The sequence below is a fragment of the Rosa rugosa genome, chromosome 2, assembly GCF_958449725.1.
Source record: "Rosa rugosa chromosome 2, drRosRugo1.1, whole genome shotgun sequence".
NCBI classification, from domain to species: Eukaryota; Viridiplantae; Streptophyta; class Magnoliopsida; order Rosales; family Rosaceae; genus Rosa; species Rosa rugosa.
Genome location: NC_084821.1, coordinates 57,267,428 through 57,284,384, shown reverse-complemented (window position 1 = coordinate 57,284,384; position 16,957 = coordinate 57,267,428). Strand labels below are relative to the sequence as shown.

The 16,957-nt window shown below is 37.5% G+C and overlaps 1 long non-coding RNA gene and 1 pseudogene across 2 annotated transcripts; one reads left to right on the top strand and one right to left on the bottom strand.

Annotated features, from left to right (window-relative positions):
- On the top strand, positions 1 to 4,327 carry LOC133728780 (uncharacterized). 2 transcript variants are annotated; one of them, XR_009856003.1, is made up of 4 exons: positions 1 to 54; positions 960 to 2,355; positions 2,795 to 2,848; positions 4,068 to 4,327. It is a non-coding gene; the product is annotated as an uncharacterized LOC133728780 (long non-coding RNA). The 2 variants fall into 2 exon arrangements; XR_009856002.1 differs by having other exon boundaries at positions 2,795 to 4,327.
- Positions 4,328 to 5,544: 1,217 nt separating this feature from the next.
- On the bottom strand, positions 5,545 to 6,088 carry LOC133731121 (uncharacterized; annotated as a pseudogene).
- Positions 6,089 to 16,957: the final 10,869 nt, after the last annotated feature.

Here is a 16,957-nt window from a genome sequence, read left to right as displayed (position 1 = left end):
TGGCTCCGATACATAGCCCACAAGCTCTAATACTCTGCCACTATCAGCTGGAAGGTCTCCCACCCATTCTTACTCTTACCAATTTCTCAATTTGTCTTTATTGCTTCGATTAGTCCGCTTATGGGTTTCATCTGTTAGAAACTATGATTTTCTAGACCCATTAAGGTTAAAGCATCGAACTTGCGTAATGGGGACTTTTTAATTTTGGTAAAGAAATGGTCTTTTGGGATTTATGAGACCGGTTGCCCCTATCTGTGCTCTTTTATTGTTCAAAGTATGAAACTTCATGGATTAAATCATTGAATTGTGTCATTGGGTACTGTTTTGATGGTGGTTTATTGTGTTAAGATGTTGTTGTGGATAAGGGTTTGGTACTTTGGTTGTTGCTTTTCTTAATAATTGATGGGTTTTCGAAGTGGCATTATTATCTTCGATATTGATTTCATAATTGTTGTAAAAGAGAACTTATATTGTATAATTTTTACTGTTATATTGCTCAATGGGTCAGAGAATGTGTTCTTGAAGATGCGTTTCTCTCAAAATTGCCATTTTGGCATTTCTGGTTACTGTTTTGGGGCACAATCTCATAATATAAGAAGCTGTGCAGTTAGTTTTGTAGCTACATTAGAACTGGGAACATTTAAAAGATGAGTTGTCTTGCTAGTTCAAAGTCCGGTTCTTGAAAATTTAAAGCACAAGGGTAAAACTGGGTCCTCCTCTAAGCTTTTAAACGTGTACTCTTGAGAATCCCTTCACAAGTTGTCATTTCTAGAAGAATAAGTTAGATTGCAGGATAGGTTTATATCGTCAAATGATAATCATTGTAGAAATTGGTTTATCCTTTTGCTTCTGCTTCCTTGCATTTGCTTATCATTAAGTTGGGGAAGGCTTTATATATGGTTTTTGTTTGTCCTGTTGTTCGTTGAAGTTGTCGTGACAACAATTTTTATGAAATACAGAACTATAAAAGAGGTCAAATCACAGACAGAGAACTTGGTGATGCTGTTTGGAAAAATTTATTTCAGGGAAAGTTGACATACATGCATTGGAATAAAGGAGCAGAGATGGCCCCTAGTATAGGGGACCAAGGGGGAACTCTCCTTGTCAGGAAGTTACCAGCTGCAGACCCAAGGTAGTTACCATTTTAGATACATCTTTCCAGGTTAAATCTCCTTTCTGTGAGTTTTTGAGATTGAGTGTAAATGTCATTCCTTGGAAGTTACTCTATGGATCAGTTTGGGGAGCATTTTCATATAATGATATAAGATGTCTTATCGTGCATTTAAAAGAATGAAACTTTAATTCTTGATCCACAATCAGTTTCTTATGAGGCACTTTCAAATGGTTGTGGGTTTAGTATGAGAACCTGTCATTTCATAAATACCTTCAGAAACTTAAAGATAACATCTCAAATTCTCAATTCTAAGTCACCTATGATGACTAATATGGATTACTTAATCATGTAGTGAGTTTTTATCAAGCTACTGGAATCTACAATTCATACAATTTATTCCCATAGTTTGTAGTAAGATGTAGCTCTCTTGACTTAAAAGTGGTATAGTACTATTTAATTGAGATGGAGCTGTCTGGTTTGGGGGTTCTGTTTCTATTTCAGTACCAGGTTAAAACATTTCAGTAAGTAGCCAACTAACCAAAGGAACCATAACACAAACTTTAATTGTCTTGCAAAGCTTTCATGATGTACCAGGTTAAATGCTTATCCATTTTGAATTGTCTGAACTCTGAAGTTACTGTATTCCTCAGTATTTACTAGTAAAAAAGTCTTCTTGCATCAAGTATCAAGTAGTGGTGTGTTTCAGGAAAAAACAAAGCGCAAAAAGTAATTTTAGAAATGCAACGTTTAGCTTTGTCTGTGTTACAGCAGCTTATGTCTCCTAATCTCAGTGGTTTGTATTTTCTTCCTTTTTTTCATTCTTGTAGGAGGCTTTATCTCTATGCAATCCAAAGGTTATTAAGGTGAGTGAGTTACTTTATTGAAGACATTGTATTACTATGACGTACATGTGGCCCTGTAACTTTGACAGTTAAACCATATCAATCTTCCTTTCATTTTCTTAGATTGGTTTCAATATGAGTGTACAACAATAGTCAATAGCCAATCTGATGTTGCAACTGACATTGCAAATTCTCTTGCTCCAGTGCTTGATAATCAAAATTGTCAAGTCGGAGGTCCTTCAACGTCTAGTAATGCATCAGAGTGTGATGCAGAAATGGAAAGCGAACTTGCTGAAGAAAATGCATTAGAGTGTGATGCAGAAATGGAAAGCGAATTTGCTGCAGAACTAGCACAAGGAGATGCTTTCACTGACTATGACATTGAAGTTACTAGAGAAGGTGAAGCCATAAGTGATTCAGTTTGGGTCTCCATATAGCAAAAGGAATACTTTTTCACCAAACAAAGGAATCTGATTGATATATATTTGTGTTTTCATTTTTTTTACATGAGCAATTATTGACTATGACATTGAAGTTACTAGAGAAGGTGAAGCCATAAGTGATTCAGTTTGGGTCTCCATATAGCAAAAGGAATACTTTTTCACCAAACAAAGGAATCTGATTGATATATACTTTTGTGTTTTCATTTTTTTTACATGAGCAATTATTGAGGTCCTGTTGCTTGTGATCTTTTTATGCTTGGATGGCTTAAATCCAATCAAAACCCTAACGTTGGCCTGTTGTATATATGTTAGAATGTATCTGCTTATTTATTTTCTTTGAGAAAAAAAGGAAATAGCATCAGCTTAATTTATTGTCTTACTTTTATTCCTTGCAGGGGTTGGGGAATAAATTCTTGTCAAATATTCGCGAGGTGGACTCCATACTTCAGGTTTCTATCCTTTACTTATTGGTGCCATTTATTTGTAATTACCATCTTTTCCTTGTTCTGAAAATCTTTTTTTTTTGGTTGGTAATGGAGCCATTATATAGCTTAAGAAATGTATATGTGTGAGTGTGGTGGACAGAGAGGATACATTAGTTGTTCTTGAAAGGATATGTTATTTTGTGCCAATATAGTTTCTTCTCAAACTCATAGCAAAGGACAATAGAATGATTCTGAAGAATCTGAACTTCAATAGTGCTTTGTTTATTCATATGTAGAAAGCCTCCCCTTACTTGACAAGACCCTTGTTGTTTCTTACACAGAGAACTCGTAAGATGGCTATTGCACTTAGAGTAGAATATTACATTCAAGTACATTTATTGTAATTTGGTTGCTCGAATTATGGTTTAGGCGACTAAATTGTTAAGAGCCTATCAACTTGTTGTGGTTGCTTTTGTTGATTTTTCTAGTCACCTATTGGCGCTGCATATATAATGTACACTGAACGGTTTTATGCTTTATATGTAGTTGATAGCTGCAAATATATGTACTCTGAACTATATTTCCCCTCCTGAAATTGTGCTTGTTGGCCACAGGTTCTTCTCTTTTTATATTTTAATTGTTGTTGAAGTTCTCATAGCAAATCATGTTTGATTGAGAATGTAGGGAAAAATCAATAATTTCCCAACACTTAAAAGGGGTATAACAGATGCTCAGCGATCAAAGTTCGATTATTGCACACCATGTGTTTGACACCCAAGCTGAACTGCTAAACCAGTAGGGCATTTCATGATTTTCGAAAAATCTATACTTCTTGTTTTACTCTCAGTTTTTGATATCTTAAAGGGGACTCTTCAATGATCATTTTGAACTTGGTTTCGTGAAAAACGGAGTTAAAATGCGATACTTATTCTATTTTGAAGTTATTGCACTGTTTCAGGATTTCTGCAGAATTCAGCAATTCTGTCACTTTAGATTCTTGTTTGACCATCCATTTGAACTGGGAATAGCATGAAACTTTGCGAAATAGTAGCTTTGCATATCTACTTGAAATCTGGAAAGTTGTGCTTGAAATCACTAAAATAATAGTTGTTGGTGAATTTTTCTTTCTTGTTACTAGTTTTCAGAAACTGTCTCAAGCTTGCAGCTTATTGTTACTCTTAGAATTCTTATGAGTGTGTTTGTGGAATAAATTTAAATCTGTTACTATTTCAAACATATATAGGCAACAGCTATAAATCTTGTGGGGTGAAGATGCATTCAAAGATGGGCATACAATCAGCTTCTACATGGAGCCTGAAGTGTTTGGATATTCTCGCAAGACATTTATATTGGGAAAAGATGTTAGGCGACTTGCAAGCATAAGGGAAGTAACTGGAACTTGTGCTTCTCTGCTGGTACATTGTCATGCACCATGTGTGGCATGTTTTGGAACAATATATATGTGTATCAGTTTTTTTATGTCCCAAGTAGATGGGCATGCACTATAATTGTGTAAAATGTTGGTTTCAATGATAGGGAAATGCACCCCTTTTGCTTTTGAAGTTTAAAGTATTGGTTATATGAATCATTTGATGGTTTGCAATGTTTGTATTTGATAGAGTACTGGTCATTTGGTAAATGGACCAAATGAATGCACAATTTAATTCAGGAATGGGATGTTCAAATGATCACACAACAGACCAAAGCTAATGATCACTGCCTGTTGTCTGAATGACCAAAAATGGGAGAAAAACACATTATAATCAATATATCACACATCGGTTTTTAACGAATCAGTGTCTTCTGATTAATACTCAGACAACAGAATTAATTGAACTCTGTTGTCTTAATAGCTAATCACACAACAGAATTAATTGAACTCTGTTGTCCTACAAGTTAATCACACAACAGAAGCAATTGAACTCTGTTGTCCTAAATTTAATCACACAACATATATAGTCTAAGAACTGAAGTTTGAAGAGCAATCAGACAACAGACAAAATAAAAAAATGTTGTCTGACATGATTAACATACAACGGTTGCAAACTGGCACTGTTGTCTGAAGACGCCCCTAAACCGCTGCGCAGCTGCGCGCTTGGCATCTGCCGAGCTATCAAACAACAGTTATAACACATACCTGTTGTCTGTGTGTTTATCACACAACTGTGTTCCACCGTTGTCTGATTTTTCATCAGACAACGGCTCACTCTACAACGGTTATACATCAAATCACACAACGGTTTTTTGCCGTTGTCTGATAACAAAATTGGTGTAGTGATTATTGGAAAATTGATGTTACCTACTTTCCTATTCATGCACAAACCAAATATTGGAAAGGAAAGTAAAATACATTTCCCGATTACTTTCTCAACGTTTCCAAACATTGGTAGGGAAACTAATGGGAAATTTACTTTCCCATGCTCATGAGAAAGACCAAGGAACCAATTTCCTTTCCGGCAACCAAACGAAGTCTCATACTAATAATGGTTCAACTAATGACCGCAAGAAGAAGAAATAACTTTTGTGACTAGATAAAAGAAAAAAGAAAAAAAAAAACAACTATTCAGACATCACTAATCTCATTGAGAAAACACAAGTACATGACACGAGAATTCGGACGTTGGACTATTATTTAAATATTTAGATCACACCACTACATTTGGAAATAAGTTTTTCGAATTAAAAAAACCAGAGACTTCGATGAGAATGATCACAAGAAATCATATTCCTACTCTCAGAAAGTAATGAGTATAAAATCCCAAATATATCAAATCTCGGAGCACTTGCTCATCTTGTTTAGGAGGTGCAAACTGCTTGCAGGGCTTGGATATTTCCCAAGGATCCAAGGGAACTCTTGGTGGTGGTGGTGGTTGAGGGGCCGGTGGTTTTGATTGTCTGAGCTCATTGTCTCTGTCAACGAACTCAATATAGACCATTGGTGTAGCATCACCAACTCGTCTACGTGTCCGAAGAAGCCTTGTGTATCCACCTACTCGATCTTTGTATCGATAGGCCAGTTCTGTGAACAGCTTGTGTCTTGTGAATTACAGCATCCCCACGAGCAAAAGCAGCAGCGCGCCTTGCAGCACAGAGTGAACCGTCTTTTCCAAGCTGCACCATTCTATCAGCCTGACGTCGAACCTCTTTTGCCTTGGCAACCGTGGTTTCAATGCGTTCGATCTTCACCAACTGCGACACCTGTGTCCTCAGCATGGACAGGCGATGAGCCACAGTTCGGTTTAGCTTCCTCAACTTCGTCATACTCTGACACATACAAGCACACAAACTGTGACAGTCAAGCTTCAGAATAATTTATGCCAAGGCGACCTATCCCATCGACTCTATTAGCTTGTTGTAATCACTTTATTACAAAGCAGCTAAGAACATAAAAAATCTGACCAACAGAATAGTTCTCCTGCTAAACATATAATGCATCTGCTCAACATCCAAATCAGAAGTGTATGAAATGGCAGCAACCTAAATAAAATAGAAATACATATGTACATCACTACAAGAAAAGTGTCTATTCATAGCATTTAGTAATAGCGTTTTTACTCAAAGTGCTATTAATTCAATTAATAATAGCTGTTTTCTTTGTAAACGCTATGAAAGAAGTTTAAAATGAGTAAAATACGGGAGCGGGCTTCTAAAAGTGAAACGCGGGCTTCAAAACTGAAAAGCGCCACATCTCCCTCGTTTATAAAATTAAAACTATTTTCAACTTTGTATAAGAAAACACTTTAACTTAACCCTTCCACTCTTCGAGTCCCTCCAGTCTCCTCCCCGAGTCCTCACATCTCTTTTCTCGTTCTCTCTTTTCTTCCTTTCTATCATGGAACATAATGGTAAATCGTCTTCCATTCTCCGTGTTTTCTTCTTTGTTTCCTCTATGTTATGGGTGATTTGGATTTAGGGAAATCAATTGGGGATTCATTTTTTAGGGTTCGAGAGTTTGAAATTGGGGGCTAGGGTTTCGGTTTCTCAATTTGAATTTTGTTAACTGTTATCTTGTATATATGTTTGATTAATCTTAGTCTGGAGATATGATTAAAAGCATTAGCAGGACAACGAGCATCTTGGAGGCGCAGTTCGTGACGGCACTTATATAATGGCTTAACATTTGGTAAAATCATATATGGCTTAACATTTGCATAGCCCAATAGCATATAACACAACTAAAATCGCCCAAACTCCACTTATATAATGGCTCAACATTTGGTAAAATCATATAAATCAACCAAACCAAAGCACTCTGAAAATACAAGGACATAGTGTTTTCTAGAAAATGGGGATTGCAATGCACGGATCAATCCTTACTGGGCAGCAGAAACCAAAATTAACAAACAGAACACCAGATTTTGGTTACGCAGTGAAAACCTCAAATATGAGATTAAAAACACTGCGGGTCTCTTACTCTTGAGAACCCAAAATAAGAATTAACTTATGATGAAGGATATGTTCTTTACAAACTTGAATAGCACTAGCTCGGCTACAATGATTAGATGTAAATTAATACGAAGTTTGTCTTTCGTCTTGAACTCCTTCTTCACTTGAACGATCACCAAATATCGCTCTCCTTTCTTCACAGCTCCTCTACTGATCTCAAGAGAAGTTATGCATATGAAACAATGATCAAGAACACTTAAACATGGACCAAGTGTTTTGACTCTTGTGAAGACTCAAATGTATAATCAAAACACTAAACATACTCTCAAGTCTCAATGCTTTTATCTAGTCACAGGACTAAAACAGTTCAAGACTTGGGAAGTAAGAACTCTCAAGTCTCAAAGCTTCATATAATCCACAGCAGAAAGTAGATAATTAAGATATATTAGAAATCGATTTGGCATGAGAAATAATTAAAGGTAAAACCCTAAAAGATGCTTTAGCCTTTGGGCTTATTGACGTTGATGCATGGGTGCGAAATAGGATCGGTAAGAAGAAATGGATTACACACTTCCACATATAAGCTGAGTTAATATGAACAAGCTCGTTATGCTTGGTAAAGAAAACAAAGCTGCGATAAGCACAGTAAGAAGAAATGGATTACACACTTTCAGTTAGTAGTTCAATCAATGCATCATTCCGATACGGCAATCATATTTCACATTTCACCGGAATTTGATTTAGTTTTCCGGTAAGTATATGAGTCTACAAGATCCGATCTTTTAAGAAAAAAGAGATTACTGACCTTGAGTTTCCGATTAACCAAGATGGAGAGATGAGAGTTAAGGGCAGGAGACGGTGAAGTAGAGACGCTCAGTGAAGGTTTTATTAGTTTGTGCTTTTCGGGTTTTAGGAAGGTCTAACGGCGTCGATTGGTTTATAAAAAATAAAAACAAAAATAGCAAAAAAGGAGGTGTGTAGCGTCTAATAAATAATATAGAAAATTACACACAAGTGTCATTTTAAAACTTTAATTAGTCATAAGGCCACTTAATTTTTTTTGTACATATAAGGCCACTTGTATTCTCAAATTTCTCCGTCATTGAATATGTTTTCTTTTCTCGATTGTAGTAGCATTTTTATTTTGGTTGTATCTTTTACATTTCCATAACTTTTGGTATTTGTAACAGTAGCTTTTATTGGTGGGGATAGTAGATTTTGGTATTGAGAAGTGTAGCTTTTGTTGCAGGTGACAGTAGTTTTTTGTGACCTCGCCGGAGGTTGCCGGAAATCTCACCAGAGTAACTTTTATTGCTAGTGACAGTAGTTTTTGTTGGTAGCAGTAGTTTTTGTTGCTAATGACAGTAGCTTTTGTTGTGGTCACAATAGTTTTTGTTACTAATGACAGTAGTTTTTGTGACCTCATTGAAAATCTCACCAGCGTAGCTTTTGTTACTAGTGATAGTAGCTTTTGTGACTTCGCCGGAGGTTGCCGGAAATCTCATCAGAGTAGCTTTTGTTGCTAGCCACAATAGCTTTTGGTGTTAGTGACAGTAGCTTTTGTGGTCGCCGGAGTTGGCCGGAGGTCGGCCGAAGTTGACCGGAGACCTCGCCGGAGAGGAGAGAGAGAATGGTTGTTGACTTTTTACTCTAGTGGCATTTATGTAAATATGTTGGTTTTTATATCCAAAATATAACACCATTTTTAATTTAGTGGCCTTATGAGGGAAAAAATTAATTGGTGGCTTTATGACTAAAAAAACATTCAAAGATACACTTATATGTAATTAACTCTTAACTCTAAATAATAATTGACGACACTCCACATAACATCACGGGCAGACCCCTCTCTCTTTCTAATTTCTCTGTGAACTGAGCACTCCAGCTGCCAATTAGTTCAGGTAAATTTTCTCCTCCACACTCTGTTAGGGTTTAATAAAATTATTGGATAGTTGTGTATTTGTGTTGTAATTTATCATATGAAGCTCTCACCTTATTGCTTTGGGTTAAAATGATATTAAGTACATTTCGATGAATTTGCTTGATTTCTTGCCACTTCTTCTATGTTGGCGTGAGTCATGCCATGTAATTAGGATTGTGAATATTGTGTATTATTAGGATTATTTTTGTTGTAATTAGTTTCCTAATAGGTCTTGATGTATCTTGTATATAAACTCCATTCTTAGAGAAGGTAAATAACATATCAGAAAATCTCAAACCTCTTGTTCCTTTGTTCTTCTTGACTTGGTATCAGAGCCGAGATCCATTCGGACTCGGTGGTACTATTTGGTTTCCGCTGCGGGGAAAAACAACTCTAGAATTAATCTTGTTCCCTTGTTCTTTTGTTTGAACACAATTAATCTTTTGTTTCTCGTTGGTCCACCCAGTTTGTTATTGGTATTTTGTCCTTTTGCATCAAACTGTTATTGGTCCTTTGCCCTTTGCATCAAACTATAATAACCTTGGTTTCTCTTGGAGGCATCTTGCATCAACGTCCTTTGTTTTGTTACGTTTTGTTCTACATCTTGGAGACGTGTTTTTTGGAAAAACGTTGCTGGTCTTCTTTGGTTTGTGGTTTGTTAATTCGGGTATTTGAAAAAAAAGAAAAAAGAAAAAAGGATGGTGGATTTGACTATTACCGATGGGAATAATGGAGGATCTCAGATTGGAGGGGCTAATTCTGTGGCCCGTGAGGTTGTGATTGTTCAGAATGTGACAGATAATTCAAGTTTTGGTGTAAAGCTCGACGACACGAATTATCAGTTATGGCAGAGGCTTATGAAGATCCATATTCAGGGGATTGGAAAGTGGAGTTATGTTACCGGTAGTGCAGCAAGACCTACTGCAGGACCAAAAGCCGATGAATGGGATACGGCAAATACTAATGTGATGGGAATTCTTCTCAAAGCTATGACTCCGGAGGTAATGAGATTATTTGCTAACTATGATTCTCCCAAAGCAATTTGGGATTCTGTTGCTGCTACATATTATGATGGGAGTGACTTTGCTCGTGTTCATGAATTGAATGTCAAAGCTTTCAAAATAACTCAGAGTGGACAGCCTGTTGCAACCTTTTATGCGAATTTGAAGACAATTTGGCATGAGCTTGATCAGCGAAACCCTAATCCTATGACTTGTGAAGCTGATATTAATTCCTATCGGACTGAGCAGGACAAGATGCGTGTCCATATTTTTCTTGCTGGCCTGGATCCTCACTTTGAAGGGGCAAAGAATGAATTATTGCGTCTTGCAACTCCACCTACATTGGAACAAGCTTTTGCCTATATCCGAAGAGATGAAGGTAATAAGGCTGCCGCTCAAAACCTTCATACTGAAATTTCTGGTTTAGCAATCCATGCTACACCTCCACCATAACCTCAGATTGGGAGTTCTACCCTAGTTCCATCTCAGAGTCAGTATCAACCACATAATCAGGGATATCAGCAGAATCAGAATTATAACCAAATAACTTGCAACTATTACAAGGAAGTTGGCCATTTCAACAATCAATGTCCTAAGTTGCGAAGGTTTAATTACAATAACTCTGGTTGGAGAGGAGGCAATAATACTGGAGGACGTGGTGGTGGTCAAATAGGCAAAGCAGCAGTCCAATTGGTGCCAGAACCTGACTTCTACGGCATTGCAAGGTAAGATCCCTTAAAGGGTAATGTTTCCTTAACTCGAGGTAAAATTGGTGTTGCTTTACATGTTTCTGACTTTACTGGTAGTGATACATGGATAATTGATTCTGGTGCGTCTGACCATATGACCTATGATAAGTCATTCTTTATGTCTATGTCATCTCCTTCTATATCCCATGTCTCTAATGCGAATGGTGTGTCTTTTTCTGTCTTAGGTATTGGGTCTGTTTAGGTTACACCATCCATTGTATTGCATGATGTGCTTTATGTACCCTCATTGTCTCATCATCTTTTGTCTGTATCCCAGTTGGGGTCACAAAATAAGTGCTCTGTAACCTTTTATCCAATGTATGTTATTTTTCAGAATCTGTGCACCAGGGTGGTCATGGGCAAGGGAGACCTGAGGGGGAGACTGTTTCACTTGGATTGCATGTACGCAGAGCCAACACAAGCACCGGAACAGCTTTTGGCCCTAACATTGAATTCTGACAGAGTGAGTGAGCTATGGTTGTGGCACAGGCGTTTGGGTCATCCATTTTTTGGAGTTATGAAGAAGTCCATGCCTTCATTGTTTCTGGGAGTTAGTGAGTCTAGCCTACATTGTGAAACTTGTGCTTTGGCTAAGAGTCATAGGTCTAGTTATCCTTCGAGTTTTCGTTCTAGTACTATGCCTTTTGAGTTAATTCATTAAGATGTATGTGGTCCTTCTAAACATTCTACCCTTTCTGGAATGCGATATTTTGTGTTATTCATTGATGACTTTACTCGATAATCTTGGGTGGTTTTACTTAAGTCCAAAGATTCTGTTTTCTCTGCTTTTACAGCATTCCATAAGCTTGTTCGTACTCAATATGATGCTCACGTTTAGGTCTTTCATTCCGATAATGGGGGTGAGTTTGTCAATCATTCCTTTCACTAATATTTCCAACACCATGGCATAATACATCAAACTTCATGTCCACAGACACCTGAGCAAAATGGGGTGTCTGAACGGAAAAATCGCCATCTTCTGGACATGGCTCGGTCTCTTCTACTTAGTGCTAACATGCCTAAGTATCTTTGGGGAGAGGCCGTTTTGTGTGCTTCTCATCTAATCAATCATCTTCCGTCTGCCCCTCTTCAAGGTCATGTCCCACTTGAGGTCCTGTCTAACTACGTTTCTATTCCATCTTCTAATACTCTTCATGCTCGTGTCTTTGGTTGTATTGCTTATGTTCATCTGTATAAGAATCAGAGGTCAAAGTTGGATGCTAGAGCCCTTAAGTGTGTGTTTGTGGGGTATGGTTCTCATCAGAAAGGTTACAAATGTTATCATCCACAATCCCAGAAGTTTTATGTCACCATGGATGTTACGTTCAGTGAAGATGCATGTTATTTTTTGCCTCCTGTGACTCCTCGTCAGGGGGAGAAGTCTTGTTATTATGAAGATTTGTTTAGTGGACAAGATGTGAGACTAGCATCCGAGTTCTCAAGGCTGGAGTATTTGGGAACGGAACTTGAAAAAGAGGACAGCAGCCCACTGACCAGAGAAGAAAATTTGGGCAGTCAACTACCGACCAGTCGACCGGATCAGTCCGACCGGTCTGCCGGAGAGGAAATTACCGATGCCGCCAATGCCATTTTGAACAGTTCTCCTGTCTCTCCCTCTTCTTCAGTGGTCTCACCTTCTCAATCATCACCCGAGGTATGTTCTAATTCTTCTTTATCTAATACTCCTTCTGTGTCAGCTAGTGTTCCTTCTTCTGTGTCAGATATTGTTCCCACCAAAACTCTGCCTAGTCGTTCCACCCGTGGTCAGCCCCCGAAACACTATGAACCTACTCTAAGTGCAAAAGCTAAGTACCCCGTTGCTAATTATGTGTCGACCCATTGATACGTGCAAAAGCATTCGCCAATTTAAATCCTGAAAAGAATCATCATTAGTATAGAGCAAATAGGGTATCGTTCAAAATCGGGGATTGAGGGTGCTAACATGTGAGACGAATTTAAGGGAAAGAATATACAAATTTACGAAATTATAAGAACACATACAGGTTTACACGAAAATTAGAATTTAACAAATACAAACATACAAACATGCATAGAATTTCGAATCAACAAAAGTTAGAGGGCACACATACATTCTACTACGAAATTAGAGAGCAAAGGATGAGAGCAACGAAATATACAAGCACATATATATATATACAATCCGAAATTTAGAAAGAAAACCAAGTTAGAATAAGTTTTGGAAATCCTACTCCTACTTATATACATTTTACAAGTCATAGTTATATTAGAAATCCACATACAACGAGGATTACTAATTCTACACTACTTAGGATTACTTAATCTACAAGAAAACAAAGTCTAAACCAAGTCAAACAAGGAATACAAGTTTAAAACTAACTCTAACTACTTTTCCTAAAAAACACCAAAAGAAACCCTATTTTTTAGCAATCCCTAAAAAACACAAAATCAATTCCTAAAAACCACCAAAATAATTCCTAGAAAACACCTAAGGTATATTTCGGCCAAAAACACTTTACAATTTAATTATTTACGATTTTACTAAGTATTTTCAGATTATTTACTTACTATTTACGTGAACATGCTACCTAAGAAAAAAAACTAAATTAATTTTATTTATTTACACAAACAAGAAAACATAAAGATAAGGGGGGGTTTTGGAGATTGAAAACATAAATTTTCAGAAAACAATAAAGAATAAAAACATTTTTATTTACAAAGGTGGGACAAGAAGAATTTTCGAAGAACACTTTATCAAGAACCAATCTAACTCAACGTTTCATGCAATTCTTAATCTTTCTTAGTTACCATGAAAAGCTATCAACCAAGACACAAAGATCAAAGCAATCATTGTCCCTTTTAACTCTCTTTCTTAAGTCAATTGAATTAGCAAAGCACCAAGACAATTTATTTTAAAAAGTAGACATCACACAATCAAAGCAACTGCGTTGAAAATCTGTTTTCAAATCATTAAGTTCAAGAAAGAATTGATAAACATGCAAATCCAAGCACTCAAAGCAAGTCAAAACTTATCATCACATGCATAATCTGATTTCGACTCAAAGCAAGCCTTTACTACTATTTCGAATTAGGGTTTACAAAGCATAAAACCTAATTACTAGCAAATTACATGCAAGTATTCCTATGTTGCGCACCAAGAGAACGTTACATGTAATGAAGCACAAAATCAGATTAACAATTCATATATTCGGCCACCAATCAAGATCAAGATCACATAAACACATTAACCATTGAAAAGAACATCAAAATTGTATTCGAAAATCAGAATGCATACTCAAAAGTTTCGGTTTACACATAGAAAATCCAAAGCAGAAAATCTATCTAACAAGTACACAAAACCGTGAATAAATGTATGGTAAAGCATATGAACAACCCTTGATTACGTCCCAAAGATCCAAAGCAGTTCCTTAGCACGGCAACAAGTGAAGATCACGGCAATGGAGGAAGGTGGCACGGCTTAGCTCCTTGAAGATTGTGAAAACCTGAAAACTTGAGAGAAAGCAAGTGAGAAATCGAAATTGTGGAGAAAGTTGGTAACCTTGAGACGTCAAATACACTAGGTATATATAGGAGAATGTCTCAAAGCACTCCCAATTCGTTTCTACTTGACTTCTCTTAGTTTGTGTTGATCTAGGACTTCTTTGACACAAAACAGATTTCCGGCAGGATTGACCTCAGTTCACTAAAACGGCCATAACTTTCTCTAGAAAATTGATATCGACAAACCGTAAAAATATCTGGAAACTAGACATCCGTATCTTTCCAACAGTATAAATATTATAATTTTCTGAGCTCTGAGCTATTTTTTGGCACTCCGTTGAAGTTGACTGATCTGCACAGACAGTTTTCCGAATCTGTAATGGACTTGACTTTTAAAGCATAACTTGTGTCCAATTAGGTTTTCCTTCCATCACATGCCTCTCACATGTCTTCCACGCCTATATTGAAGATGAAACGTTAAGAACCTTCAAGAATATCATGGAAAATCCAATCCTTTTCCACTTCGAATTCCAACTCCATATTTCTCTCAATACCGAATCTAAAGTGTACTGTTCTTCCATGTGCACGGCATATGACCTTCTTGAGACTTCTAGATGCTTCATGAACGTTTCAAGGGCTTCTCCTAGCGTCCACAGGTCTCCTAGTGCAAGTAGAACCCCATATGTAAGTAGGTTTCCTAGTAGAATACTGCTTCCTTTTCCGAGATGCTTCCACACTCTTCCGGAACCTTCTTGAGTAATCCTTATCCAACAGGGACTCCTTGTCACACTAGTATTTCTTATCTGAGTAGAATTGGGTTTCCTTGTCCAAGTAGAACTCCTAATTTCCGCGACTTAAGAGTTTGAGTCCAAGTCAGCTTCTGATTCTTACTCCAACTGGGATTCCTTTTCCTAGTCAAACTGGGAGAACTTCCATTTCTTCATTTCTTTCCATTTTCACGCCACTTGTGCCTTCCTTAGCCATTTTTGGACTTTGAGACTCCATTTTACCTGTAAAACACTAACTAAGTTAAATTGATCAAGATAAAGGAAATAACTTAGCAAAATATAGGGAGTTAAAACATTATAAACGTCGCATTTTATGCTCCTATCACCCATAGGCTATCTAAACCGTATGTAGCATTTGTGAATCAATTATCTTCTGTGTCTCTCCCTAGTAAAGTGCAGGATGCAATGAGGGATGAGAAGTGGATGCAAGCAATGACAGTCGAAATGGATGCTCCTTAGAAGAATTGTACGTGGGAATTAGTATCATTACCACCCGGGAAGAAGACAGTTGGTTGTCGGTGGGTGTATACCATGAAACATAATTTGGATGGATCGGTGGACAGGTACAAGGCAAGACTAGTGGCTAAAGGCTATACTCAGAAGTATGGAGTGGATTATGATGAGACATTTGCACCAGTGGCCAAAATTAACACAATTCGGGTACTTCTTTCGTTAGCTGCTAATCTTGATTGACCGTTACAACAGTTTGATGTTAAGAATGCATTCTTGCATGGTGATCTGCATGAAGAGGTTGATATGGATTTGCCTCCTGGATATGGTACTTCTACTGGAGAGCAGGTGGTGTGCAAATTGAAAAAATCTCTTTATGGTTTGAAGCAGTCTCCCAGAGCTTGGTTTGGCAGGTTCACCAAGTTCATGAAGAAAATTAGGTACCGGCCGAGCAATTCAGATCACACCTTGTTCCTTAAACATCGGTGTAGTAAAGTGACTGCCTTGATTATTTATGTTGATGACATGATTGTGACAGGTGATGACTTTGAGGAGATTCAAAGGTTACAAGGTCAATTACTTCTGAATTTGAGATGAAAGATTTGGGTAATTTGAAATATTTCTTGGGAATTGAAGTTGCTCGTGGGAAGGATTGTATTGTGTTGAGTCAGAGGAAGTACGTTCTCGACTTGCTGGCAGAAACAGGTATGGTTGACTGTCAACCTGTTGATACTCCTATTGAGCAGAACCATAGGTTAGCAGAGTATTTGGATCAAGTGCCTACGAATAAAGCAAAGTACCAGAGGTTAGTTGGCCGGTTGATTTATTTATCCCACACTAGACCAGATCTAGCCTATGCAGTTAGTATGGTGAGTCAGTTTATGCATAATCCCAGTAAGACTCATATGGATGCTGTATTTCATATTTTGCGGTATTTAAAGTCTGCTCCAGGGAAGGGATTACTCTTTTCAAAACACAGTCACTTGGATGTTTCCGGGTACACAGACGCGGACTGGACAGGTAATATTACAGACCGCAGGTCTACTTCGGGCTACTTCACGTTTGTGGGTGGTAACTTGGTTACTTGGAAGAGCAAGAAACAGAAGGTGGTGGCTCGTTCTAGTGCAGAAGCAGAGTATAGAGGAATGGCACGAATACTGTGTGAGATGTTGTGGTTGAGAAATTTGTTAAGGGATTTGGGGTTCAAGCAGAAAAAGGCTATGCCGCTTTATTGTGATAATAAGGCTGCAATGGAAATTGCTCACAATCCTGTTCAGCATGATCACACGAAGCATGTGGAGGTAGATCGACACTTTATTAAAGAGAAGCTGGATGGACAGGTCATTATGTTCCCCTTC